Source organism: Myotis brandtii, unplaced genomic scaffold, assembly GCF_000412655.1.
Source record: "Myotis brandtii unplaced genomic scaffold, ASM41265v1 scaffold504, whole genome shotgun sequence".
NCBI lineage: Eukaryota > Metazoa > Chordata > Mammalia > Chiroptera > Vespertilionidae > Myotis > Myotis brandtii.
Genome location: NW_005369217.1, coordinates 453,163 through 479,432, shown reverse-complemented (window position 1 = coordinate 479,432; position 26,270 = coordinate 453,163). Strand labels below are relative to the sequence as shown.

At 47.4% G+C, this 26,270-nt stretch overlaps 1 protein-coding gene and 1 pseudogene across 2 annotated transcripts in view; one reads left to right on the top strand and one right to left on the bottom strand.

The window, feature by feature from the left end:
* Positions 1-26,270, bottom strand: part of TSPAN9 (tetraspanin 9) — a 221,081-nt gene that overhangs the window by 163,954 nt on the left and 30,857 nt on the right. The window lies entirely within an intron of this gene.
* Positions 4,666-5,847, top strand: LOC106727939 (annotated as a pseudogene).

Sequence of the window (26,270 nt, the reverse complement as noted above, 5' to 3'; positions counted from 1 at the left end):
CACGTACAGTGCGATTGAAACTTCATGGCCCATGCGCAGAAGTCAGTATTTTGTGGAAGAGCCACACTCAAGGGGCCAAAGAGCCGCAGGTGGCTCACGAGCCGCAGTTTGCCGACCACTGCTCTAAGGAGAATGGCTGCTCAAAATACATTCCCTGAGGTGAGTAGCACACAGTTGTGAGAGGTGCATTAACCTCTTCAGACCACTAGGGTTCAAACTGTTCCCTAAGGGGTAATTTATTAAATGGGTCCTAATTGCTTGGTAATATACCTTCCAAAAGTCACTTCACTATGCTATGATTAGGCCTGGGATTTGCCAAGTGCTGTCATTCTCTTTGCAACTCCATAATGGAACCTTAGGATGTGAGAAACTAATCCATTGGAGAGTTATATATCTAATCGGGGTTCAGAGTCCTAGCAACAGAGCCAGACAACCTTTCATTTAATCTTCCAGTGTGTAAACACAGAGATACAAAATTGATACACCTTGTAGTAAGATATGCCTTTTACTCAGTAAATATACATTTTCATAGAAAAAATGCAGACACTGGTTCTGAAGTGTCTCCCAGGTAAATAAGGCCCTTAAGACTTCTCCCTTTATATTCTCCTATCCAGATCCTATACTCAATCTCTAAACTTGCCCAGACCAGACTCCCAGGGGCCAGCCCTTTATCTGACAAACCATGTCCCCAACATGCATGCAAACCAGTCACACAGTTCAGTGATTTCTTACCAAGAGCAAATTACTCATAACACACCTCACACCAAAGGTGACCCAGCAGTATGTGGCAACACTGCAAGTGAAAACCAGTGGTGTAGAACAGTACTGTCCAATATGGCAGCCACTAGCAACAGGTGGCCACTTAAATTTTAATTTTAATTAGTTAAAAAGGAATAAAATTTAAAATTCAGTTCCTCAAGTGAACTAGCCATATTTTAAATGCTCAATAGCTACATGTAACTAGTGCTACTGTATTGGACAGTGCAAACTAGAACACTCCATCATCGCAGCACTGGTCTAGAACAGCGGTCGCCAACCGATGGTCCTCGGACTACTGGTGATCCGTGAGGTCCGAAAGGTTGGCGACGCTGGTCCAGAAGATGTACTCTTCAGGGGCAGAATAGGCCGCAGGTGGCTCAGACTGAATCTGGAAGGGGACAAGGAGCGAGGGGAGGGCCATCCTGGAGGAGGAGGGGCCATTTCCCATTGCTTCAGGTGAGACGCCACCAGGAAGGTGGCTCCAGCAGGCCCACCAGCTCAGGCTAAGCACCTCAGTGAGGGTCTTCCTAGACCCAACACTCGGCAGGATGCAGCCAGCAGCTGTCACACCATGCTTCATTTTTGGGATTCATAGGATGCTTGTCATTCTCTCTAGCCCCTGGTGGACTCCTGGATCTTGTCCCAGAGAAGGGAGCACTGCTACCCTCCTGCTGCCCACCTCAGCTGAAGTATAACCTACAGAAGGCCAGGCTGCTCTGCCTCCATCCCAGACTCAAAATATCAGGCTGCAAACCCAGAGGGAGGTGAGAAAGCTGGTTTTAATCAAGCACCTACTATATTCAAGGCACCACCAAGGTACTTTACTTACATTTTCCCATTTGATTAAAAAAAAAATGCTGCAAGGTAAGTATAATCCATTTTCCAGATGAGAAAACTAAGGCTCAGAGAAGGTAAGTGACTGCTGCAAGCTGGTCAGGGTTATAGTCTGAACACAAACCCAGAGAAGTCTGACTCCGAAGTTTACAATCTATTACCCTCTCAGAGGCCACAGGTCCATGGGCAATGGATGCAGAAAGGACAGGCAGTGCCACACCCCTCCCCCAGGGAATTCTGCAAACACATAAGACAAGTTCAAAACCCAGGGCTTTTTGAGTTTCTGGCCTGAGAGAGCCCAGAATCTGAGGAAGGTCTTGGCATTAGAGAGGTGAAGAAAGGCCAGAGTCAAAGCAGGGGAGCAGAATAAGGAAGGAGAAGGAGGAAGACAGTGGTGGGAACAGAAAAGCAAAATCAGGAAGAAGTGCACAAGGTGTTTGACATTATTCCAAGTGTAATTAATTATTTCTGCAATTAGTTGTCTATTACCTGTGTTCCTCAATTAGGCCTTAGGCTCCACGAAAGGATGACCTCATCTTATTCACAGCTGTGTCCCTAGCACTAGCAAAGCAGGTGCTCTATAAATACCTGTTGGAAAGATGGATAGGTGGATGGAATGGCAAACTGTCAAGGGACTATGACGAAAGAAAAGTCCTCTTTCTGCTTTTTCAGAGACCATTATTTCTAAGACACGTTCCTGCCCTCTGGGCCAGCTCAGCTACTCGAGGGCTCCGAGACGTGTGGGAAAACCGTCCTCCTCCAATGGTCCAACACCCTGGGCCCTGTCTTCTCTTCCATCATCCACAACCCCATCACCACTCTCCGGGTGACCACAGGTTAAGAATCTAGGCCACGGCCTCTGGGCCAGCTCAGCTACTCGAGGGCTCCGAGACGTCTGGGAAAACCGTCCTCCTCCAATGGTCCAACATCCTGGGCCCTGTTTTCTCCTCTTCCATCATCCACAACCCCATCACCACTTTCCAGGTGACCACAGGTTATGAATCTAGGCCACGGCAGACCTAGAGACCTCAAAGTCATCTGGTGCAGTCTGCTCATTTCACAGATGAGGAGACTGAGACCTAAGAGAGGAACCGGCTTGCCAGGCTGCAACTTCAAAGTGGAGAAAGTTCCTCATAACAATGCCAGCAGAAGCTTGATAATAGAAGCTCAGTGCCAAGCCCCAAGTGCCTTGTTGCTCAGTCACAGAGCCAGGCCCAGTGCCTGCAGCCCATCTGTCTCTCCAGCCTGCCAAGAGCCCTTCCTTCCCCTGTGCCCATGTTGATGAAACCCACCCCAGGTGATTCAGAACATTGTACTGGGGGAGGTTTTGCTGGCTATGGTGCCAGGCCTTTAATTTCCGATTTCCCAGCCTGACACCCCTAACGGTCCTAGACTTCTCTGTCCTGAGCCCCATGTGGTCTTACATTACCTTGGCTGATGCCAGCCATGCCTTCCCAGCCATCTGGACAGAAAAATGAGGAAGGAGAGGACAGGATGATCTTGGCAGAGAGACCAATGGAAGCTACAGACACCTGGTCCCTACCCTTCCTTACCGTGCTGTGTATGCGCTGTTAAGATGCAAACGTGATGGGAATGCTTCTTTTTTTATAGGACTCAGTTTCCCCATAAGTAGTTGGGAATCTTCAGCCCAAACTCAGCAAGATGTATTGAGCTGCGAGTATTTCTTCCAGATACAAAAAAAAAAATCCATAATAAACCCCAGTTGGGCACTTTCTAGGTACAGTGGGGCTCTGCCCTCGAAACACTCTCAATCAAGTTGGTGAGTCAAAACAAACTCACATGCAAAGGTTAATTTCACAAATGAGAGCACTGCCAAATGAATAACACAGGGCAAAGGCACCGCAGACTGGCACAGGTAAGAAGGACATGACAGGAGAGACCCTTGAGCTGGTGCTGAAAGATGGATGTGATCTCAAGAGTCTAAAGGCGAATGTGAATTGTGGCTACTGAGCACGGGGTAAGCATGTTCCCTACTGGAGGACCTCACTGTCCAAGTAGTGAACGCACAGGCCATCCACCAAGGATGCTCAAGGCCGCTGGATGTGCACTGTGCCATCTGGGGGTAGGGGAAGTAAAGTGCCTGCAGGATGAACTTGATGCATGAAAACAAGAATTTTCTAGGAGATGACCTTGAGCTTCACAAGGAAGCAAAGGAAGACAAACCAATTAAATGCTAAGAAACACAATTTGACAATCGATTAACCTTGTAATCTAAAGGTTTTGGGGAACAGGAAAAAGAGACAAGTATCATCACTAGATATTGTTCAAATCCAAGCCCTTTGGATCCTAATGAGGCCAAAACACAAACTTCACTGAAGTGGAGCCCTGACTATGGCTAACATGCTACTGAAACCTCTGCTTTTACCTCCCTGGGTATAGCTCCAGCCTAGGGCTACCCAAGAGTGAGAGAGAAGAATCAACTACGGAGGAGCCTGGCAGGAGCGGTCCACATCTGTGCGAAGGATGGAAAGCAACACCCATTAGAAACTCTACTGCATTACTTTCCTGGGGCTGTTGTAACAAAGTACCACAAAATGGGTGGCGTAAAACAACAGAAATTTATTGTCTCACATTCTGGAGGCTAAAGTCTGAAATCAAGGCATTAGCAGGGCCATGGTCCCTCCGAAGGCTCTAGGGGAGAACCCTTCCTTGCCTCTTCCTTGCTTCTGGTAGGTGCTAGCAATCCTCATGTTCCTTGGTTTATAGCAGCACCACTCCAATCTCTTGTCTCCATCATCACATGGGTGTTCTTCTTAATGTGTTTCTGTGCCCAGATTTCCCTCTTATAAGGATATCAGTCATCAGGTTAGGGCACGCCCTAATCCAATATGATCTCATTTTAATTTGATTATATTTGCAAAGACCCTATCTCCAAGTAAGGAGATTCACAGGTTCTGGGTAGATGTGACTTTGGGAGTGAGGGAAAACACTATTCAACTCAGTATGTCCACCTATTGCCAAAAGATGCCCTTAGAGTCAGAGATGCCAACCACCGTGGGGAGACATTACCCTGAGGTGGTAATGCCATCTCCTACTCAGCACCATGGCCACATGGCCACCCTTAGACCCCTTATGAAGCCTGAGATCATCAAAAAGAAGACCAAAAAGTTCACCTGGTATCAGTCAGACCAGTACATCAAAAGTCTTAAGTTCTAGACCCAAATCCACCTCTGACTGGCCAGGTAACCTCAGCCAGAATGAGAGCCCTCTCAATGACTCTGTTCTCTGTGAGGGGAGAATTTGGATTTGATTTCCCAAGTTCCTTCTAACCCACAAACTGCCAAATTAAAAGCAAATGAAAATCAGTACAAACTCATAATTTTTTAAGTATAAATACAGGTAGTTTGGCTCAGTGGAGATAGAGTGTGGGCCTGTGGACTGAAGGGTCCCAGGTTCAATTCCGATCAAGGGCACATGCCCGGGTTGCAGGCTCGATCCCCAGCAGGGGGCCTGCAGGAGGCAGCCAGTCAATGATTCTCTCTCCTCACTGATGTTTCTATAGCTTCCTCTCTCTTCCTCTCTGAAACCAATAAAAACATATTTACATGTAATATAGGTAATTTAATACAGGTAAATAAATACAGGTAAACAGAAATAAATAAAGGTATATGTGTGCACATGTGTTGTCATACATAGATTTCCTAGCTGTATTCTCTACAAGGACATTGAAGCAATGACACTCCCATAGCAATGAACACACCCAGTGCCTAGATCTTAGTTTCTAAACACCATTCTCCAGCAATGGACCCAGGGCTCCTTAGAGAAGTGATGGATTCCAGGGCTATGACAGAAAAAAATGCAGCATAAGTCTAGAGTATCTTGTGATGCCAAAAAGTAAGGAAGTGCTCAAAAAAAGATGAAACCATGACAAAAGGGTACAGGTTCACCTTAGTACCAGTCAGACCAATATGTCAAAATTAAGTGTAACTGGCAGAAACCCAGAGGCAGTGACAGTATGACGTGCAGAAAATTCAAGGGCCAGGTCTTGATGCCCAGCATTGGTTAGAGAAGCAACAAGAAAACAAAGCACATGCTGTCCAGTGGCTTTCAGAAGTTCCTGGTCCACACATCAAGGAGCCCGATGTGCTGCTGACGTGCAACAAATCTCACTGTGCTGAGATCACGCACAACGTCTCCTCAAAGACCCGCAAAACCATTGTGGAAAGAGCAGCCCAGCTGGCCATCAGAGTCACCAGTCCCAATGCCAGGCTGCACAGTGAAGAAAATGAATAGACAGCTTGTGCACACATTGTATTTGTGTTCATAAAACCATAGCATTCTGCCCAAAACAAAGACATATTAGAGAAGGGTTACTGAGAAGGACGCAGCATTGCATCTGGGATATTCTTGCCAAAAATGCATAATCTCACTCTCAACATGAGAAAACATTGGCCAAACCGAAAGTGAGGGACATTCTGCAAAGTGACTGATTGGTACTCTTTAATGCTGCCAACATCATGAAAGACAAGGAAAAACTAAGGAACTGTCACAGGTTGGAGGAGCCCAAAGAGACATGATAAATGCAATGTAGGATATTGGCATAGAAAAAGGACATTAGTGGAAATATCCAAATAAAGTCTACAATTGGGTTAATAATGTTACACCAATGTTAATTGCTTGGTTTTGACAGTTGTACCATGGTTATGTGAGAAGTCAAAAAAGCAAAGAACGACGTTGTGTGCCATGTGTACACCACACATGTACATGCTACAGGGCACACTGAGTGCAAGAATGGAAGAATGGCAAGAAGTGTGTAAGAGAGCGTGGTGGGATGAGGGGGCGGGGAAAGGGGGAATGCCCTTTTGCTGTTTCAGGCAACATGCTGAGCCTCGGATCCAATTTTCACAAAAGGATTACGAGATTGCATTCTTTACCACAGGCAGCTGTCCCTGTCAAATAAATAATCATCGCCTTACATTTACATATCGCCTTTCATCCCACAGCCCTTCTCCTACAGCTAGGACCAGCCTGGGAACTGTCTCAGCCCTTCTCAGGGAAGGGAAGAAGGCAGAAGCAGGGAAGGGGCCAGTCCACAGTGAGGAGACCAACCTGAACCAAATCCGGTTCCCAAGAAAGTCAGAGGAAGGGAAAACTCAGCTGCCAGGAAGAGAGGGTGGTGTTGGTGGGTGGCAGGGGTGCCCCATAGGTGCTCCAAAATAAAGGCCAGGGCAGGGGAGTGGCAAGCAGCAGGCTCCCCAGCAGAGCGTCCAGACCTAGCAGCAACCACCCAGAAGCTATCCACTCTCAGCCTCTAAAATGTGTATAATGTTGGGCAAGTTCCTCATCACACATCCCCTATCACACAGGATTCCTATGAGCACAGATCCATAGTAAGCACTTGGCATACTATAGCACCTAATCTTGCAGTTCACCTGTTGGCCACATGGGAAAGGCCAGATATAGGAAGTGGAAAATATCAGGACACCTACTGGTCTCAAGAAGAGAAGCTATGAGTTTTCCCAAGAGGCTGACTTTTCAGAAGTCCACTGCTGAGCAAAGTGGAGTGGGGTCCTTGTGCCCAAGCTAGAGGAAGCTGCCCACTCAGAGGAGGTGACTTGTTCTGATGTGGGGCTGTCCCTGAAAGGGGGAATGGCAACAACTACCCTGAAAGGTCCACAGAGCAGGGCTGGGCCAGGCTGGGAAAGGAGGAGAGGGAGTGCTAAAGATGGGAGTTCCAACTCAGACAAAAACCTTTCTATCAAAGGCTTTATGTTTCCCAAGCAATTAAGACACAAGGCCAGAGCTACCAGGCCCTGTGTCTGGTGTGGTTGGACAAACACGTGCACACTAAAAAGTCAGGTCAAAATATGGCAACTGTCACAACCCATAATGCAAACTGAGGCCAAATGAGAGAACCAGAGGAAGCGCCACAGGCACCAGAGGACAGAGAGGCCACTCTGGGTGTGAGGGGCTCCAAGGAGCAGAGATGGGCAAGGGGAGAGGGAAAGCTGCAGACACCAGAACCCACAGCATGCGCCAGAGGCAGCAGGACATCCGTCACCGCCATGATGGGGGACTGAGGGAGTGCACTGGAAAAGCCATTTGAGTCAGAGTGGAAAGAGCTGGGGTTTCAGGCTCTAAGTTAAGATACCCCATGTGCTCCCACAGCATGGGCACAGAGATCTTGGGTTGACAGAGCTGGGGATGCTGGGAGAAAGAAGGTTTTGGCATCAAGGAGCAAGTTTTCAGGGGGTAGGTTGAAAGATTTTTTAAAAACTTTCTCATGACACAGGATATTTGAGAGCTGATACAGACTGGAAACTTAGGTCGCCTTGTGTAACAGAAAACCCAAACTTCCCCTTTGGCAAGGACCCAAAGCCCCTTGGTTCTCATCAGGAATCTCATGGCTCCTCTCTGGCCTCCTGCACAGAATCCCTCTCTTTTGGCCTCTACTGTGAACCCCAATACTTCCATGGCCCTTTCCCACTAAACCCCAATACTTCCCTTTGGCTTTCTCTAATAAACCCTAAATTCCCTTGGTCCTTACCCAATACATGTCCAAATTTCCTTCTGATATCCCAAATAAAACCCCAACTTCTTTTTGGCCTTCTATAAACCTCCCAATTTCCATTGGTCTACACTACTGAACCCATTCTTCCCTCTGTTCTTTCCCAAGAACCCAATATTCCTTGGAATCATCATCACCCATGGAACCTCAAAGGAGTATACATCGAACCCCCAAATATCCAACATCCCCCCAACACAAACTCCAACTACCTTTTCCCTTCCCGTGCCCAACTACAAATCTTCCTCGTTCAAATTCCCCCAAGAAATCCTGCACTTTCCTCAACCCTTTATCATCAAACTCCCAAATTCTCCTCAACTTCCCATTCCAAATCAGTTTCTCCTAAGAAACCCTCTCAGTTTCTTTGTAGGGACTCACTCTATAGTAGGTTTAGGTGCCACGGGCAGTACTGCTCAACTAGTCAGTGGCAAATGCCAGGCGTTTTATTTCTAGTCCATCGTGGACCATGACACATTTCACAATATGTGCAGATCTCCTGGAGATTTTAACAACAACCAAACTGCTTTACCCTTTTGAAGTCCTTCAGCTTCAACAAAAAATCCCTAAGAGTTTCCTTGGTTCCAACCACCAGATTCCAAGGACTTCCCTCGAGATTCCCCTAGGAAACACCACAGTGTCATGGCCATGTCCATCACTAGAATCATTTCTAAATGCTTACTTGCTATTTCTGCACTTACCTCACCACCATCAGCCCTGGTCTACAGGACACACCTTAAGCAGCACTCACCTGATGATTTTCCTTCTCAGGCTGTCTCAGTGGGTTGCCCTGAGATACCCTTTCATGATCAAAACAAAAGGCTTCCCCAGGTATGTGGATAACCAAGAGCTAAAGAGGTACAGAGCAAATCCCTTGGGACCAGCTAGAATCGACTGTTCCCATACTTCTGGGGAACAGGGGGTGCAGTAATCTGAGCCCCCGATGGACTAGAGGGAAACCCTAAAGAAGGTTTTGTGCCATGGATCCTACAGGTCGCAAACTCTGTCAAGGGGTGTGTCAAGGAGGGAGTGAGGCAGAGCAGGTTGAAGAGAGTACCATTGTCTCCAAGTTGTCCCACAAATGTTAGGCTGGGGGGAGAAAGTCCCTCCCACAGCATAGTAAGGGGACACATGGGGCAGGCTGGCCTCTGATGAGTAAGAAGAAGAGGGAAAGTGTGAACAGAAGAGGGGGAAATCTAATTAAAACTGGTTCCTGCTCAGCCACCTGCTAAAAACCACAGCTCACCCAAGACTTGGACAGAAGGGTCACTGACAACATGTCCAGGGATTTCTCTCTACGGCCTCAGACAGACGAAGGAAGGACTGGGCCGCCATCCCTCTCTGAATCCCCCAAGAGAAATAAACGCTCATGAAGCAGAAACCTGAGAAGATGCCAAGGGGTAGCAGGAGGCAATTTACAGCCAGGAAAACTGAGCACTCTGGCCAGATGTGGGCCCTGGGGAGGGGGCTGGGGCCTAAGGCATTTGTGCAGGGAGGGGGTAGGGCAGAGGCCCACAAGTTCCTTCCCCAGGACACCCCCAGCCTGCGGCCCTGGGCTCCCACCTTCCCAGAGGCAGGGGAGGCGTGAGCAGGGCTGGGGGTCAGCAGCCTGAGGCGGCATGGTGAGAGGCAGAGAGGAAAGGAAAGCAAAGGAAAGGAGGTGGATGGAGGAAAGCCACAGAAGACACTGGGAAAAGGTGAGCGAGAGAAGAGGTCCACAAGAGCAGGACACCAGGCCTCTGCCCTTGACCGATTCGCCCCTGGACTGGCTCCTTCCTCTAATAGTCATGACTCCAGGAGGCAGTAAATGAGAACCAGCAGGGAGACAAAGCTAGTTTTCCTTCTTGGCTTGGTCCTGCACTTCACAACCCCCACCCCAGGCAGAAATCTGGTCTTCCTCGGCACTGATGAGCATCTCTGTCCATAACAGGTGTGCCAGCTTCCCAGCCTCCAGCAACACCTGCCAGCCCACAGGTGGGGCAGAATGGGAAAAATTACACTAACAAGACTGTCAGAGCCCTCTCACCACTGCAAATAACAAATGTAATCCTAGGCAAGTGAGGGGGAAGCCAAGGTCCAGAGAGGGAAAGGGCCAAACCTGAGGTCACACAGCAGCAAAGAGAAGCCCAGCCCCAGACCCCTGAGTCAGCTCTGAGTTCTCCCACTCCCCACACTGCCGTCCTCCAGCCCCAGGGCCAGCAAGGGCCCTAGTTTAAGGAAACAAAGCTGCCCCATCCCTTGAGCATCAAGGAGGCTGGGATAGAATGCCTGGAAGAAGTCAAGCCCCTAAAGAACTGAATGCAGAAATCCACTGACAAGAGGTGAAATTATTTTCCCTGGAAAAAAATTAATAAAACGCCCTCCCTTACTAGACCCCAGGGGTATTGGGCTGGAAGCTGACGTAATATAGAGAGAAGAGGCCAAGGGGAAAGGAGCCCCGCACCCCCACCCCAAGTAAGCCTACTGCCAGGAGCACAACAGGGAGGCTACAGCTGGAGCTGCGGGTGGGGGGAAGAGAACAAGCCAAGCAGGATGTTAGAGCCTGAGACACAGTCCTGTGGGCGTCTGGCTGGAAAGCAGAAGCCCTTGAATTGGCAACCCAGGGGGCAACGCTCCACTGGGGCCCAAATACAGGCGGGTGTGGATGTCAGGTGCCCAAGGGGCTGCGTGTACTGGCAGAACCCACTGGATATGAAGCCAGGAGTGCCGTGGGATGCAGGAGGTAGAGATCTGGGAGAGCAGGGAGTTGGGACAGAAACTGGGCTTCAGAGGCAGACACATGGGTCCTCCAATGAGAAGAGGTGGGGGGCCTGGGGTGACCAGAAGCAGATGGTCCAGGGAAGGATAGGCATGGCCAGCACCCATCTTCCCATCCACTCCTGTCAGTCACCAGCTGCAGTTTTGCCGAAGCTGATGGCCATAATGGGCCCCACACCCGTGCCCAGAGAGGGTGCGAATGGGGATGGAGGACCAGGACCTCGAGGAAACCCATCTTGGAGAGGAAAGAAGACAAGGAGAAGCACGGAGCCACCCCACTGCTGCCCTGAGTTGAAAAGGTGCTGCACCAGGAAGGGTTCACCTTTAAAGGGGGTCTCAGCAAAAGCCCCCTTGCTTCAGAGGAGCCCAGAGAAGCACTTGTAACTCAAAAGGTCAACAGAAAGTTGGTTCCCAGAACAAAAACCCCCCACAAACACTTGGCCCAAGCCTTCCTGGCATGACGGCCCGTGGAAGGTTCTGGCAGCTGAGACCAACTGGCAGTTCCACAGTGCCAAGTGTGAGCTGGGGCTTGTCCCAGGCCAACCTCCCCTCCACCCTGCCTCCCACTCAGGACCCGATGCTGGGATGCTCGGAGGGAGGAGGTGGTGGCCAGGTGGCCACCTCCCGATCTCATCTGCTCTCCAACCCCGTCCCTGTTCACTTACAGGCTAGGGGCCTAGGCTTCCCACAGGGCACCTGCAAACACTGTCCCCTTACAGAGGTGTTAGATGTGACTATAAAATAACAGGATAGGTTTCCTGACAGTCACCCTGACCTTAAGATGGGGTGAGTGCTTCTCCCACTCCCACTAACCCCCCAATACACACACCTGCTTCACTACAAATTAGAGGCCACCGCGTGTGGGCGAAAACAAAAATAATGACTGAGTTAGCATCCTGCTTTGAAGTGTTGGACACATCCTTACCTTCTCTGAGCCTCAACTTCCTCATCTGTAAAGAGAATACCCCAGTACCTGACACAGGGCCATTGGGAAGACCACGTGAAACCGTGGGAGATAGGAGGAACCATGTCGAGTGATAAGCAAAGGGCTTAAGGATGATGGCGCTCAGGGGTGGGGGGTTCTGTCGGAACCAGGCTCTGGAGCAGCCTGCCTGGATCCGAGGCCCCACACACCACCAGCTGTGTGTAAGGAGTCAAAGAGTTAACGTTGAGAGAGGATGAGCGCTATCCCTGGCTTGAGTGAGTATTTGTAGATGTCTGCTATTAGGCATCACTATGCAGGTCCTTGGCCTCATGCCGCTGTCCTTCCACCACCAACACTGAACCGTCAGTATGTGCACAGGCTGCCAAGCTGGGGACTCCACAGGGAGCAACTGGACTGTCCTCAGTGACACTGGGTCTCAGCTTTTGGTCCATTTAAGGCACTAAAACCCAGCCTGGGACAAAGGATAAGACTTTCCCAATAGCGGGAGCTCTGCTAAAAGAGTCTGGGCACATAGAGGGCTCTGGAGAAGGCACCTCCTGGGGACTGTTTGAGCTGAGACAGCCACTTTTCACGAATGTTGTGAGACAGTGGATGTTAGGCTGCCTTGGCTTCATCCCAGCCTTTCCACAGACCCATCCTGGAACCAGTGATGTGTGGAATTTGAGAATCCCTGTGCCACCCAAGAAATGATGGCTGATTCACCTAGTCTAGAGCAAAGGTCTTGACCTGAATAAAATCAACATGGGAGAGAAATTTATGTTTCCTGCTGCCATCTAGTGGCCATGACAAATAAGAGCAGGCAACAGGCCAGAAGGCCACCAGCAGGTCTCAATGACCATCAGTCAGCCCGGCACACCTGGATTGTGGGTGAGAGACCAGCTATGTGAGGCAGAAGCTAGCAGAAAGCACAGGGCACAATAAAAATCAGGAGATCTGGGCCCCAGCCTCAACTGGCCACTAACTGGCTACATGACACTCAGCAAGTTTCTTCCTTCCTAGAGCCTTACAACTTCCCCTTTTGTAGAACAAAGGATCATTTCTTGGAACCCTTTCAGGTAAAATTATCTATGACACTAATTCATACTAATGTGTCGATGACCAATAACAGCTAATTGTGTAACTGTTCCCACTATACTCTCATCTTGAGAAGGGGGAAGCCTCAACCCATCACCCATTCATACAGTAAAAATGCATTGAACACCCCTGTGCTGGTGGTGAGGCTGCTATTTTTAGCATTGCCACTACCTTAGCTCTGCTCCAGCCTCACGAAGACAGGTTGAAGAGGAAGGCCAAGGCTGACGCTGAGCTGACACTGGCAAAGGAAGGAAAGCACTAACCCTTCACCTGACAGTGAGGACAGAGAGCCTAACCCTTTCACCAAACCTTCTCAGGCACTGTTTCCTATAATGCCTCACAACCACCCGAGGTGTTGACTCTTCATTCTAGAAGAAACAAAGACCCAGGGAGGTTCAGTAAACTGCACTCGCCCAAAGTGACACAACCAGTAAGTGTTGAGCTGGAATGGAAACCAGGCCGCTGTCTAGCTCGTACACTTGTGTGGTGGCGGATGATCACAATGGCAGTTCCCTCTCCTGCCCTTTACCACCCATTTTCTTGGTATCTGATTCTTGAGATCCTCTACCCCTGAGATCCTCCACCCTCCTCATCAGGGTTTTCCTTCCCAGTTACCCCTCATTCACCTCCACACAACAGAGTTAGTTAGAGCCAGCTAAGGAGAAAAAAGCCAAATGCTGTCCAGCTTTCAAGAAGCATCATTCTAGGGCATATCTGAACTCATTTTGTTTGAGTTCAGTCTGATGGTGTTATTTCGTTTGGAGCTTCTCTTAGATGAGAGTCAATGGGGGGATGGGGGAATTAAAACATTGGAATAAAAGGAGGCCGGATCCGGCCCCGCGGGCCATAGTTTGCCCACGACTGTTCTAGGGCATATCTGAACTCATTTTGTTTGAGTTGTCTGATGATGTTATTTCATTTGGAGCTTCTCTTAGATGAGAGTCAATGGGGGGGATGGGGGAATTAAAACATTGGAATAAAAGGCCTGGAAGAATCCAGAATCCAGGCCAAGTTTCACCTGTGATTTCCCCTAGGAAGGACATGGGGGTTGAGGGACAGGCATGAAAATGGGCTCTCTCACATTTTATTCTATTACTTTTATGATTTTTTTTATTTTTATTTTTTTGCAGCAACCATATTTTCATGTAATTGAGCATTATTTTGAAGTAAGCACTTTATGCCAAACCCTATCCGGGTAAGGAACGTGCCTGGGGAGGCAGGCAGGTCTCAGAGGACAGGCCAGAGAGCAGGAAGAGAGCCCATGTCTTTTCCAGGATGGGTGGGGTCTCTAGCACCGAGGCAGATGGTGGAGTGGTTTCTGGAGCACAGAGACAAAAATCTCTGCCCCCCAAAATACCTCATCCATCTGCTCGTTCATGCCTGAAATTCCTCCACTGAGGGGCAGTCTTTGATTCCTGGTCAGAAATAGGCCTGAAACCGTAAACCCACCCAAGAGATGAAAAACAGTGCCTTCCAATCACTCACAGAAGGAACAAGGTTACTGGTCTCTGGGAAGCAAAGCTCTCAGAATAATCCTGTGGAGACGGTGGGGACATTCGGGCTGGAGGCAGCAATAACCTGGTGGATTAATAACTGCCCAAAGGGGAGGAAGAGTTCTGTGCCAGGCTCCAGGGAGGCATCTGTCCATACCCTGACGTAGGGGAAAGAGAGAGCTGGCTAACCAGGAGTGGACAGGACAAGGCTGAATCATCTATGACCACTAGGGATTAAAAGCAGAACCTGTGGAGCTCCACGAGCTAGAGGGAAGGATGATGCTACCAAGACGAGACTGGATACTGGAAAGCAGCATATCAGGAACTTGAGAAGTGGGAGTCTCCCACGCCAGGCTGGTCCCAAACTAGCTGGAGGCCTGCGCTGGACCTGGGCATTTTTAACAGGATCTACACAAATGGGGCCACGTTCTGAAAAGCATGAATAAATAATGGAGGACCTGAGAACTGGGTCAAGAGAACGTCGGAATGTTAAAACTGAAGGAGAATGCTCAATGCCATTGTCATCAGGAAAGTGCAAATCAAAACCACAATGAAATACCACTTCACTCCCACCAGGCTGGTCATAATTGTTTTTAATTCTTTTTAAATGGAAAATAACAAGTGTTGGCAAGGACAGAAAGAAATCGGAACCTTCATATATTGCTGGTGGGAATGTAAAATGGTGTAGCCACTGTGGAAATAGTTTGACAGTTCCTCAAAATGTTAAACATAAAATTACCATATGATCCAGGTATATACCCAAAAGAATGAAAACAGGTGTCCAAACAAAAACTTGTGCATGAATGTTCATAACAGGTCTATTCGCAATAATCAAAAGATGGAAACAACCCAAATGTCCATCAACAGATGAATGTATAAACAAAATATGCTAAATACTGCCATGAAATATTATTTAAGCCATAAAAGAAATGAAGTACTGATACATGCTACACATGAATGAATCTTGAAAATATTATGCTAAGTACTGAAATATGCCAGGGACAAAAGGTCACATATTTGAATGATTTTATTTATACAAAATGTCCAGAATAGGCAAATCCACAGACATCAGATCAGTGGTTGCCAGGGGCTGAGGTGTATGGGGGTGGGGGGAGATGTCGAAGGGTGCAGCTTTCTGTTTGGGGCAATGAAAAAGTTAGGGAACTAAGGAGCAGGGATGGTTTTACAACACAGTGAATGGACTTAATGCCAATGAATTGTACTTTAAAATGGTTAATTTTATGTTATTTATGTATTTACCACAATAAAAAAATAATTTTGTAAAAAATGGAGAGGGCTTTGAGAGGGACATGATACCTGATGTCAATGCCCAAGGGCCTATCCAGAAGTGGTCAGAGGACAGAAGGAGCCACCCAGAGGTCAAACTCTGACAGTACAGTGCGCATGAGGGCTAACATTCCCTGCACATCACCACGTGCCAGGCACTGTGCCAATGGCTTGATCAGCATAAGATGTTACTATTATTTCCATTTTCAGAATAAACAGAGGCTTAGAGAAGGTAGGGAACTGGCCCACAGTCACACAGTAAGTGGAGGAGCTGGGCGCCTGTGCTATTGGCCTCTACACTATATATCAGCATCCATGCGGAGAACACGGCTATAGCTTCACACAGTCCACGCTTAATCAAGTCCCACTATCACCTTCTCCCATGTGACCTTTAGGGATTTACCCAGCCTTGTTGTGCCTGTTTTCTCATCTGTGCAAATTGGAATAACACCATCAACAGGCTCCAAGGCCTGGCGGGGCAATGAAATGAGATCATGAATGTGCCTAGCGGCCCCTGGCAAATAAAGGGCTCCATAAACGTTCAGTTCCTTTTTTCCCCAAAAGTGGAAAGCATTACAAAGACAGAGTAAACTATATAAGCAGGTGGAGAGCTCCCTGTCAAAGGAGGTGAGAAGGTAAAAGAAAAGCAAAGGCCCCACTCAGCAAGGACGGGTATCAGATGGGGACTGGTCCAGATGACCTTGAAGTTCCTACCCTTAAAATCTAATGTGGCTACAATATGAGGCCTGTTCCCAAGAGTGGGTTTCACCACCGGAGAGAAGGAACCATTCAAGGACACTGGGATCCTAGAGGACTCAGGGTTGCCAAAAAAGAGAAAAGGTGTAGAGAAGCGGATGGCTTGGAATAGCAAAAACAAAGTTTGCCAATAAAAATAGAAGTAACTTATGTTTTTAGCGCATCCCCATGTGTGCCAGACACTATGCTAAGCATTTTCCAGGGATTATCTCACTGAGTCCTCACATCTCCGTGGGCAGACACTATTATTATCTCATCTCACTGATGAGGACAGAGGCTGAAAAGCAGAGCAGCTTGCTCAAGGTCAGGTAGGTAGTGAGTGCCACGTGGCCACCGTGCCACAGGCCAGTCCTGAGTGCCACTCTCGAGAAGCCCTCTCGCCTGACTTGAGGGGTGACTGCCTTTGAACTTACCTGCCCAGCTCCACCTTCTGCTTCAAGCAGAAGTCTCTCCAGAGCAGAAAATTAGCCTCACGTGGCAGAACCTTCTCCTCACCTGCCTATGGCCAGAAAGCTAGAAGCTGATGCTAAGAAGAAATTGTGAGAGGATCCAGCAAGTATTTGGGAAATTTTTGTTAAGTAGGAAAAAAAAGAAAAACTTCTGTTTTCACCAGCTCACTCAGCTGGTGGGGCAGGACTGGCCACAGGCACAGGCAGCCAAGCAGCTGGGAAGTGACCCACTGGGCATCCCAACAGCACCCTCTTAAAGGAGTCCTTCAGTGTGGGGCCTAAGGCTCCCCTCGCTGCCACTAATCAGCAGCCCATGCAGGCAGGAGGACTCGCGGAAGGCATCAAAGAAAACCCAGGGCCTGGGGTGCTCAGAGTCCAAACCACCTGAACAGGGGCAGAGGGCAATGGGGAAAAGCAGAGACTAAGGGCAATGGGGGAAAGTAGAGCGTAGCAGTAAGCAGGGCTCTAACTCTGCCTGGTTCCGCATGGCTTTCCCCATAACCCTGGGACTCAGATCCACAGGAGATCCATTCATCTTCCTCTTCAGCCACCTCACAAAGAAACTATGAGGACAAAAGAGGCAAATTCTGAAAGGGATATTAAGATCTCAACTTTTTCTTAGGCCAACAGTTAAGGGGTTATGGTGTATCAGACACTGCTAAACCCTACATATGGATTATCTCTTTTCATTTCTGTAATGGACCTATGCAGTTGGTTATTACCATCATCACCATTGTTCAAATGCGGACAAACCGTGCTGAAGAGGTAAGTGACTTCTGCAATGACAAACCAGTATGTGGTAGAAGTGGGAAATAAACCCATGAGGTCTGACCTCAGAACCCACAGTCTTAACCAAGATCTTTTACCACTTCCTAAAACGGACTCTCAAGAGCTAGTAAAAGTAATTATTAAGCATAGTTCCTGGCCTCAGAGCATTTACAGACTGATTAGGGAAATGGATAAATGGATCCAATGCACAGGAAAATATACCTATACATGTATTATTACTAAAGGTGTGCATTCATCACTTCAATTACACAAAGTCATGTGTGTGCATGCGCACACGCAGGCACATTAATACACATGTGCTGGAGAATCACTGGAATGACTCAAAAAGAGGATGGTGGGAATTTAATTTTAAAATATGATAATACACAATAGCCAAAAGGTGGAAACAACCCAAGAATCCATAAACAGATAAATGGATAAACAAAATATGATCTATACATACAATGAAATTTATTATTCAGCCTAAAAAAGAATGAAATTCGGATACATGCTACAACATGGGTGAACCTTGAGGACATTATGCTAAGTGAAATAAGCCTGTAATAAAAGGACAAATACTGTATGACTGCACTTACAGGAGGTCCTAGAATAGTCAAATTCATAGAGACAGAAAGTAGAGTGGTAGTTGCCAGGGGCAGAGGGTTGGGGAGAGAATGGGGAGTTCATATTTAATGGGTTCAGAAGTTCAGACTGAAATTATAAAAATTCTGGAGATGGATGGTAGTGATGGTTAGACAATAATGTGAATGCACTTCATGCCACTTGTGAGGCTAAATTTTATGTGTAACTGGACTAGCCATGGTGTGCCCAGATTAAACATTATTTCTGGGTATGTCTGTGAGAGGTTTTTCTGGACAAGATCAGCTTTTGAATTGGTGTACTCGATGTAGCTTGGCATCATCTAATCCAGGTTAGGGAACATCCAGCCTGCAGGCCATATAAGGCCCAAGAAATCATTTGGTCTGGCCCTGCCTAGGCATTAGGGGTGAGTTAATTAAATGCTTGACCAAATATAGCAGGCTAATTTTTAATTTGATAATTTTGTATGGACCTCGAATAATGTTATAAATATCTAAATAGCCCTTGGCAGACAAAAGGGTCCCCACCCCTGATCTAATCAGTTGAGGGCCTGAACAGAATAAAAAGTGGAGAAAGTAGATATTTGCCTTTTTCCTGCCTCACTGCTTGAGCTGAGACAGCCGACCTCATCTTCTCCTACCCTCATACTAGGATTTACACCATCAGCTCCCCTGGTCTTCAGGCCTTTGGACTGGGCTCAGAATACACCACCTGGGTCTCCAGCTTGCAGATGGTAGACAGTGGGACTTCTCAGCCTTCATAATCACGTGAGCCAATTCAATTTATACTATACTAGAGGCTCAGTGCACGAAATTAGTGCACGGATAGGGCCCCTAGGCCTGGCCGGCCATCAGGGCCAATCTGTGGGGTGACCCACAGGGTGATCGGGGTTCCCCATTTGCACCCGCCTTGGCTGGCCTGGTGCCGCCCACTTGCCAGCTCCATCCCCACTGCCGCCGCTGCCGCTAGTCAGGGCCTGCAGGCTGGGGGCAGCTCCTGTGTTGAGCGTCTGCCCCCTGGAGGACAGTGCACATCATAGCGACCGGTCATTCTGCTATTCAGTCGATTTGCATATTAGGGTTTTATATAGATAGATATAAAATATGTGTGTGTGTATCCCATGGGTTCTGTCTCTCTGGAGAACACTAATACACTACTAAACTTGGTCACTTAAAAATGGTTAAAATAATAAATGTTATATATTTTTGCCACAATAAAAAATTAAGAAAAAAAAATGCTGGTGGTGATGGTGATAACCACTGAACCTTGGAGTTTTTGTCTTTGCTCTAACCAGTGAGGAACAGAGAGTGGTAACCCAAGCAGCCTTGTTGGGATGTGCAAGGGGGAAGAAGGCAATTCTGGGGGCAGGGGGATTTATCCTTTTGTATTTAAAGCCCCCTTGAAAATGATCTGAGAACAGGCCTTCTATGTTTTGAAAGTTTATTCCCCATTAAGTGAGAATACTCAAGAAGGTAAAGGAGATCAGCCCTTCTGGTGTTTGCCTGTCCAAAGGAGGAGTGCTGGGGTCCTAAAGGTGGAACTGGGGGAAAGAAAGAGATCAGGGCTCTGGATCTTTAAGATAATGGGCCACTGAACCCACGTTCCTGGCCCACACAAGTTGAGAGCCAAACAGGATGGGGGAACCTCTACAAAAATAACAAAATTACCATTTTAATATTAGTCAGATATTTATTGATCCTGTATTAAATACTTTATAAGCATCATCTTATTTAATCCTTATCACACCCCTATGAGGTTTTAGGATTACACTCATTTTACAGAGGGAGGAAAGTGAGGCTCCAAGAAGTTAAGAGAAGTGCTCACAATCACTATGCTAGTGAGCCAGGATCTGAATCTCTATGATCCAAAACCTCTTTTCTTAACCACTACAGGATACCATTTTCTTTGGACTCTTGAATACAACAAACTCATAGGAAATCTCATTGTTGGGAGTGAATATTGCCCAAAAAGCCAGTATTTATCCAAACAACATGTTTATGGGCCTTAAATGCCGAGTGATATACTAATTCCTGATCTCTATCCACAAAACACAAACAAAAAGGCTCTTTTTAAAAAAATTATAGAAAAATATTTACTGATGTCAGAGTTGTTTACAATAAATAATGTTAAATGACAGAAATAAATGGAATATATCATATGACAGACACTATTTTTGTAAAAATGTCAATATATCTATAATAATAAAAGCATAATGTGCTAATTAGACCGGACATCCTTCCAGACGACCTTCCGGATGAAGCCGGGGCTGCGAGGGAAGCTCGGGTCCTGGGTGCCAGAGGGAAGCTGGTGACGGCAGCTGGGGGAAGGAAAGCCTACTCTTGCACGAATTTCATGCATCGGGCCTCTAGTGATTATATAATTGGATAGAAATGTGAATATTCAAATACCCAAATGGCAACTATGGTTTTCTCAGAGTGGTATGATTATAAGAGAGTTTTATTGTGTTCTCCTTACTTCTATGTATTTATTATATTGAGCATGTTTTCTTTTTTCTAATTTTTTTCAATTACAGTTGACATTCAATATTATAATAGGTGAACAGGATAGCAGTTACACATTTATATAACTTACAAAGTGATCCCCCCAAAAGGTCTAGTACCCTTCTGACACCATATATAGTTACCACAATATTTTTTTACTCTATTCCCTATGCTGTACTTTATATCCCCGTGACTATTTTGTAACTGTCAATTAGTACTTCTCAATCCCTTCACCTCAAAGAGGCTGTTCTTGAGTAAGGATCACAAGTGTTCTCTGGGCTCACTTGGGGGTCAGTTTCAAGCTTAGCGTCAGCCAGAAAACTTTGTTAAAACAGCAAGCTTCCCTCTTTACCACTCCTCTCGTGAAACCAGGCAGGACTGCTATTCCTAATAGGCCAACAAGGTATCATTTTAAATTGGGCTTTCAGAGGCCATTTAAGGCAGGAGCAGAAAATTCTTCTGAAAAAGACCATCTGAACTAAAAAGAAAAAAATCAATTGGGATCACATAGGTGGGAAGGAACTTAAATTAGGGGTTTTTTTTAGAGTAAGAAATATGAAACATCTCTCTTGTCACAGTATTCGGAAACAACCAATAAATATATACATATTTTTAAAAATCATTCTTCAGTTATAAATCTACAGCCAATTAAGGGAGAGGACTGGAGGAGGTAGAGTGTGACAGAGAAGGAAAGGAAGAGGAGGCACCTCCTCACACACAGTTAATGCCATGCTTTGGAAAGGACTAGAGACCTCATTTTACAGGGCGAGGTCCTGGGGAACACCAAGATGCTGTTGTTGTAGTTACTGTTCACTAAAGAAATTTTAGACATTACAGAAGAACATAAAAAAGAACAAAAATCAGCCCTGGCCTGGTGGTTCAGTTGGTTGGAGCATTGTCCCATGCACCGAAAGGTCACAGGTTTGATTCCTGCTCAGGGCACATACCTAGGTTGTGGATTGGATCCCCAGTCGGGAGTGCACAGGAGGCAACCAATTGATATCTCTATCTATCTATCTATCTATCTATCTATCTATCTATCTTAAACTCAATAAAAACATATCCTTGAGTGAAGACTAAAATAATAATAATAATTCTAAGCAATGTTGCAATTTTGCAACTCTAGACAAAAACGGCACTGTATCTCGGCATTTTCTACATGGACCAGTTTCAATCATGCTGACAGGAATTTACCACTTCTGTTTTGGGGGGTGTTTTTTTTTTTCTTTGTTGTTGAAAGTATTACATATATCCCCTTTTTTCCCCCACTGACTTCTTCTAACCCACTTCTACCACCAACCCCTCCCTCCCCCCCGCACCCCAGGCCTTCACCACCCTATTGTCTGTGTCCATGGGTTGTGCACTTCTGTTTTAAAGTGTCTCTTCAGCCAATTGGTCATATACCAGATGAAGGTGTAGTTCCAAATCCCTCCAGCAGCCCCCCTGTTAGCACCAATCACACTGTTTTGCATCAGACTTAGCCGAGAACAGGAGTGTTTCCCCTACTCTGCTGTAAACTCCAGGCCCCATTCACCTTTACATGGCTGCCTTCAAACACGTCCAATACTCATCTTCTATCATTGGTTCACACTGTTTTTTAAAATCTTTCACACACCCAGGTCCCTGCCTAGGAAGTCATATGTCACAGCACTTCAAAGTGAGAAGGATCTGACATCTTGGGCAAGCTCTTTACCCAAAGTCCCTACGACGCCTCATCTGTAAAAGAGGGGTGATGATACCTCCCTGAGAGAGTTACTGGAAGGACACAGTTAGATAACTCACAGAAAAAAACACATAATACATAATAACAAACCCACCAAAAAATTGCTTAATCCTCTACCCACTGGAGGAGATTAACAAATCACACAGCTGCCTTTCTCATCTGAAGCTCATCCAGGTCCTGAATGCCTGGGCAGAGACTCAGAGCCTTCACGGACTGCACCAAACCACTGAACCTCAAACCAAGGGTAAGGGAGGTCTGGCAAAGCTTGACTTGGATGGCAGGCGGGCAGCTGGTCAGCATGGAGCCACAAAAGCTCTGGATCAGCTGTGAACAAAGGATTGAGGACATGCTTAGGGAAACCAAAAAGCAGCAGCCTGAAATCAACCCAACCAGGGCACTAAGACCAAGCAGGGAAACCATTCAAGGTGCCACTGGCTCCTCCCAACTGGGAGCCTGGAAGCAGGTGACTGGTAAAACCGCAGTTCCCTAGCTGACCCTAGACAAATCTACTATTGTTCATCCACGATGCTGGGAGTTGAGTCACCGTGGCATTGTCCAACAGCGCTATCAGGAGGAAACAGCTGGAGAGACCAACACCAAGTGCAGGAAACCTCAACCTCCACCAGAGCTCCCCTCGGGGGCTCCACCCTGTATGGGAGGTCCAGCATCCTGCCTGCCTGGCCCTCAGGGACCCCTGACCAACCCCGGAGGCATCTACAGTCTGAACAGACATCCCTATTTCCTGCCTCCATTTGCCTGGGGCAAAATACTAGCTCTTTGTGTAGCATTTTGGCAATTCTCCTAGGGGAGAAGAGGTGAGATCTCCTGGTTTCAACACTCCAGTAAATAGAAGCCAGGGTGCAAGAAGCCTGGCAGTAGAAAAAAAAAAAATTACACCAAATTAATTTGAAAAGGACATACCATATGACAAGGAGATGGATTTTCCCTGGACTAAAAAGATGAGCAGGTAGATGCCGCCTCACTGCAACAGCACCATGGGACAGGGCTAGATGCTTAAACCTTTCTGAAAGAGGGATTCTTGCCAACTTCCTCGTCTAGAGACCTGATGAAGATCTCCTATGTTCCAACAGAGGGCCCAAGAATCCCTGCTGGGATTTAGAAACAACTCAGAAAAGCAGCAGGGTGGTCATGGTTTAAAGTCCTAGAGAGCTGCGTTTGACTCCTGCCTCTAACAGAGTACTGTGTGACCTACGTGGTGGGAGTTACAGTGCAGCCTTAAATCAGGTGATACCAGCTGGGCATACAGGCACATTCCCATGTTGTGCCAAGACTGAGGGGTCAGGGAAGCACAGGCTCCATGGCTGAGACTCAGATCCAGCCAATAGGTGCCACAGGGCAGTACGTCAATGTAATTAGGTCTGACAACAATAAAAAGCCAGAAATCTCTCTTTTTATGAAATCTCTTCCGTGTTTAAATGTTGATTCTGATAAAACATCAACCGGGCCCAAACAAAAGACATCTGTGGAGTGGATCTGAACGAGGGCCACTGGACTGCAACCTCAGCTCTGGACCTTAGGTTCCTCATCTATAAAATGAGGGCGAATAAAAGAGCCTGGTGTTGGGAGGATTCGATGAGATTAGGCCTGTTAGGCGCTTCCCACTGCCTGACACTAGAAAGCACTTGACAAATGGCAACTGTCAACTAGGCAGAGCTGAAAGAGCCTTGGGGAAGACCCACCCAACCTTCTCATTCTATTAAAGAGGAAACTTCAGAGAGGTCCTGGGACTGACCCACGACCTGCAAATAAGCCAATGGCAAGAGTCCGACCGGACCCAGATCCCAGACTCTCCCTGTTAATGGACTCAGTTTATCATGGACGGCCCTGCAATTGTCCCTCAATGGTGCTGGGCTCACCAAGGTAAGTGTGCTGTACACACCTTTGTTACATCCACAAAGCTCAGCCTCACACCAGGCAGGTGACCAGGCGCACTACTCAATGTGAACTGGTCCGTGGATGTGCTCCTCCTCCCCCCACTGCCCTGTAGTCCAGTTTACATTATGTTCCATGGACCGGGCCCTGTGCCAAGCTCAGCTCCCTTACCTATCACCTACCCCAGCCTAGTCTGGGTGGTAAGGGAAGACTAGGCACAAAAGGATGGGGGGTGACATCAACAGGTAGAGAGGATGAGGATGGGACAGAGAAGGCCTAAGTGAAAGAAGGTGGCCAGAAGGCTAGGAAGTATACTTGGGGCCAGTGTGGGCTGGTGCAGCTGGAGGAGAGGGGATAACTGAAAGGCAAGGGAGGTGGGAGAGTGGGCTGGGAAGGAAGGTTGTGGCTGCTGGTACGCAAGGGTCCCTAAGCTGAGGGGGCTCTGGACCAGCTGGCCTGCTGGGTTTCTGCCACACAAAGGTGCTAATTAGGCAGCCTGGGGCAAGTCCCAAAGCACTGAGCTGTGTTCCCTTAGGTAAATGAGCAGCCAAGGTTGTATCCTGTCCCCAGACCCTAGGGGTATCCTGTTTGAACTTGTCCTTACTGTGAAACTTTCCACCCTTGATGTCTCAGGAGCCCTGGAATTTCTCCCAGCTCCTTCCAAAGCATGCACTAAAGCTTTCTAATTAACATGAGCTGAAAAGTAAACCTTAGCTTTAAAACGGCAACAGGGGAAAGAAAGAGAGCTTGGGTTCTGTATTTCCTAATGGAGTCATCTTAAGTTGTAGAACTTTGTAGGCTGAAAGGACTTGAGGGACCATCTGGTACAAACCCCTCATGTTACAGAGAGGCAGGGAGGTCCAGAACAGGGAGTGATGGGCCCAAGGTCAATCAGCCTGTCAGTGCACTGACACCAGACTCTAGGGCCCCCACAGCCAGGCCAGTGCACTTTCAGAGACAGGACAAAGCCTCAGTCACTGCATTCCATCTTTTCACCTAGGAATACCTCCAGAGCCACATCAACAGTGTCACAATATCTCACCTCCCCAAGGGGGTCTTAGAAAATCCACACTTCGAACAAAGGTCCAAAGTCATTCACACCTTTTAGTACAGGTTTCTCTCACCTGCTAAGAGCTCACTCTCCTCCCAAGTCACAAGAGGTAAACTGAAGGGAGGGAAGAAAGACATGGAAGTTTCTGGCCACCAGAGAAGTGGATGGGATGTGTTCACCTCGGGGAGGTTCACGGGTTAAACCCACATCCCTGCAGGGCCTAGGCCGGCTGGCCGAAATGAAGGGGGAGGGGGGGAAGGGCTGAGACTTTGAGCAGAAAAAAGAACACACAAACATCACGTGGCTGAGAGAAAGGCTTTCACAACAATACTCCAGAAGGGCAGAAGAGAGACCTGGGAACTACAACAGTCTTTGCGGGGTCCAGAATCAGGTTTTCCTACCTGGAAAGAACACAGACTTTGGAACCCCCAGATTTGAGTTTAAATCCCTTCTCTGGCACATCCCACTACATAACTTGGGGGGAGGGGGGAGAGCAGTAATGTGCCCCTTTGTTTTCCTCATTTTATAAAATAGATGCATAAAGAAAAGCATTGAGCAATGGTTATTCATGTCATTGAGACTTTCTTCCTGATATTAAACCATCTCTTGCCCCTTTGTAAGTATCCTGAGAGCAAAAAGCATAGCTGCTTGTCCATCTGGGGTCAGAGAATGAGCCTGGAGAAAGTTTGTGTGTGACTGACTTTCTAAACCACATCCCACCTCCGTCCCTGTGGGTGATATAACCTGAGGGGCATGCGTCTGATCAGCATGGAACTGCTCACAGCACCCTAAGGAGGGTGTGCAGCTCCATTTCATCCCACTCCAAACCACAGAGGTTTTGATGGCCAGTCCCCCA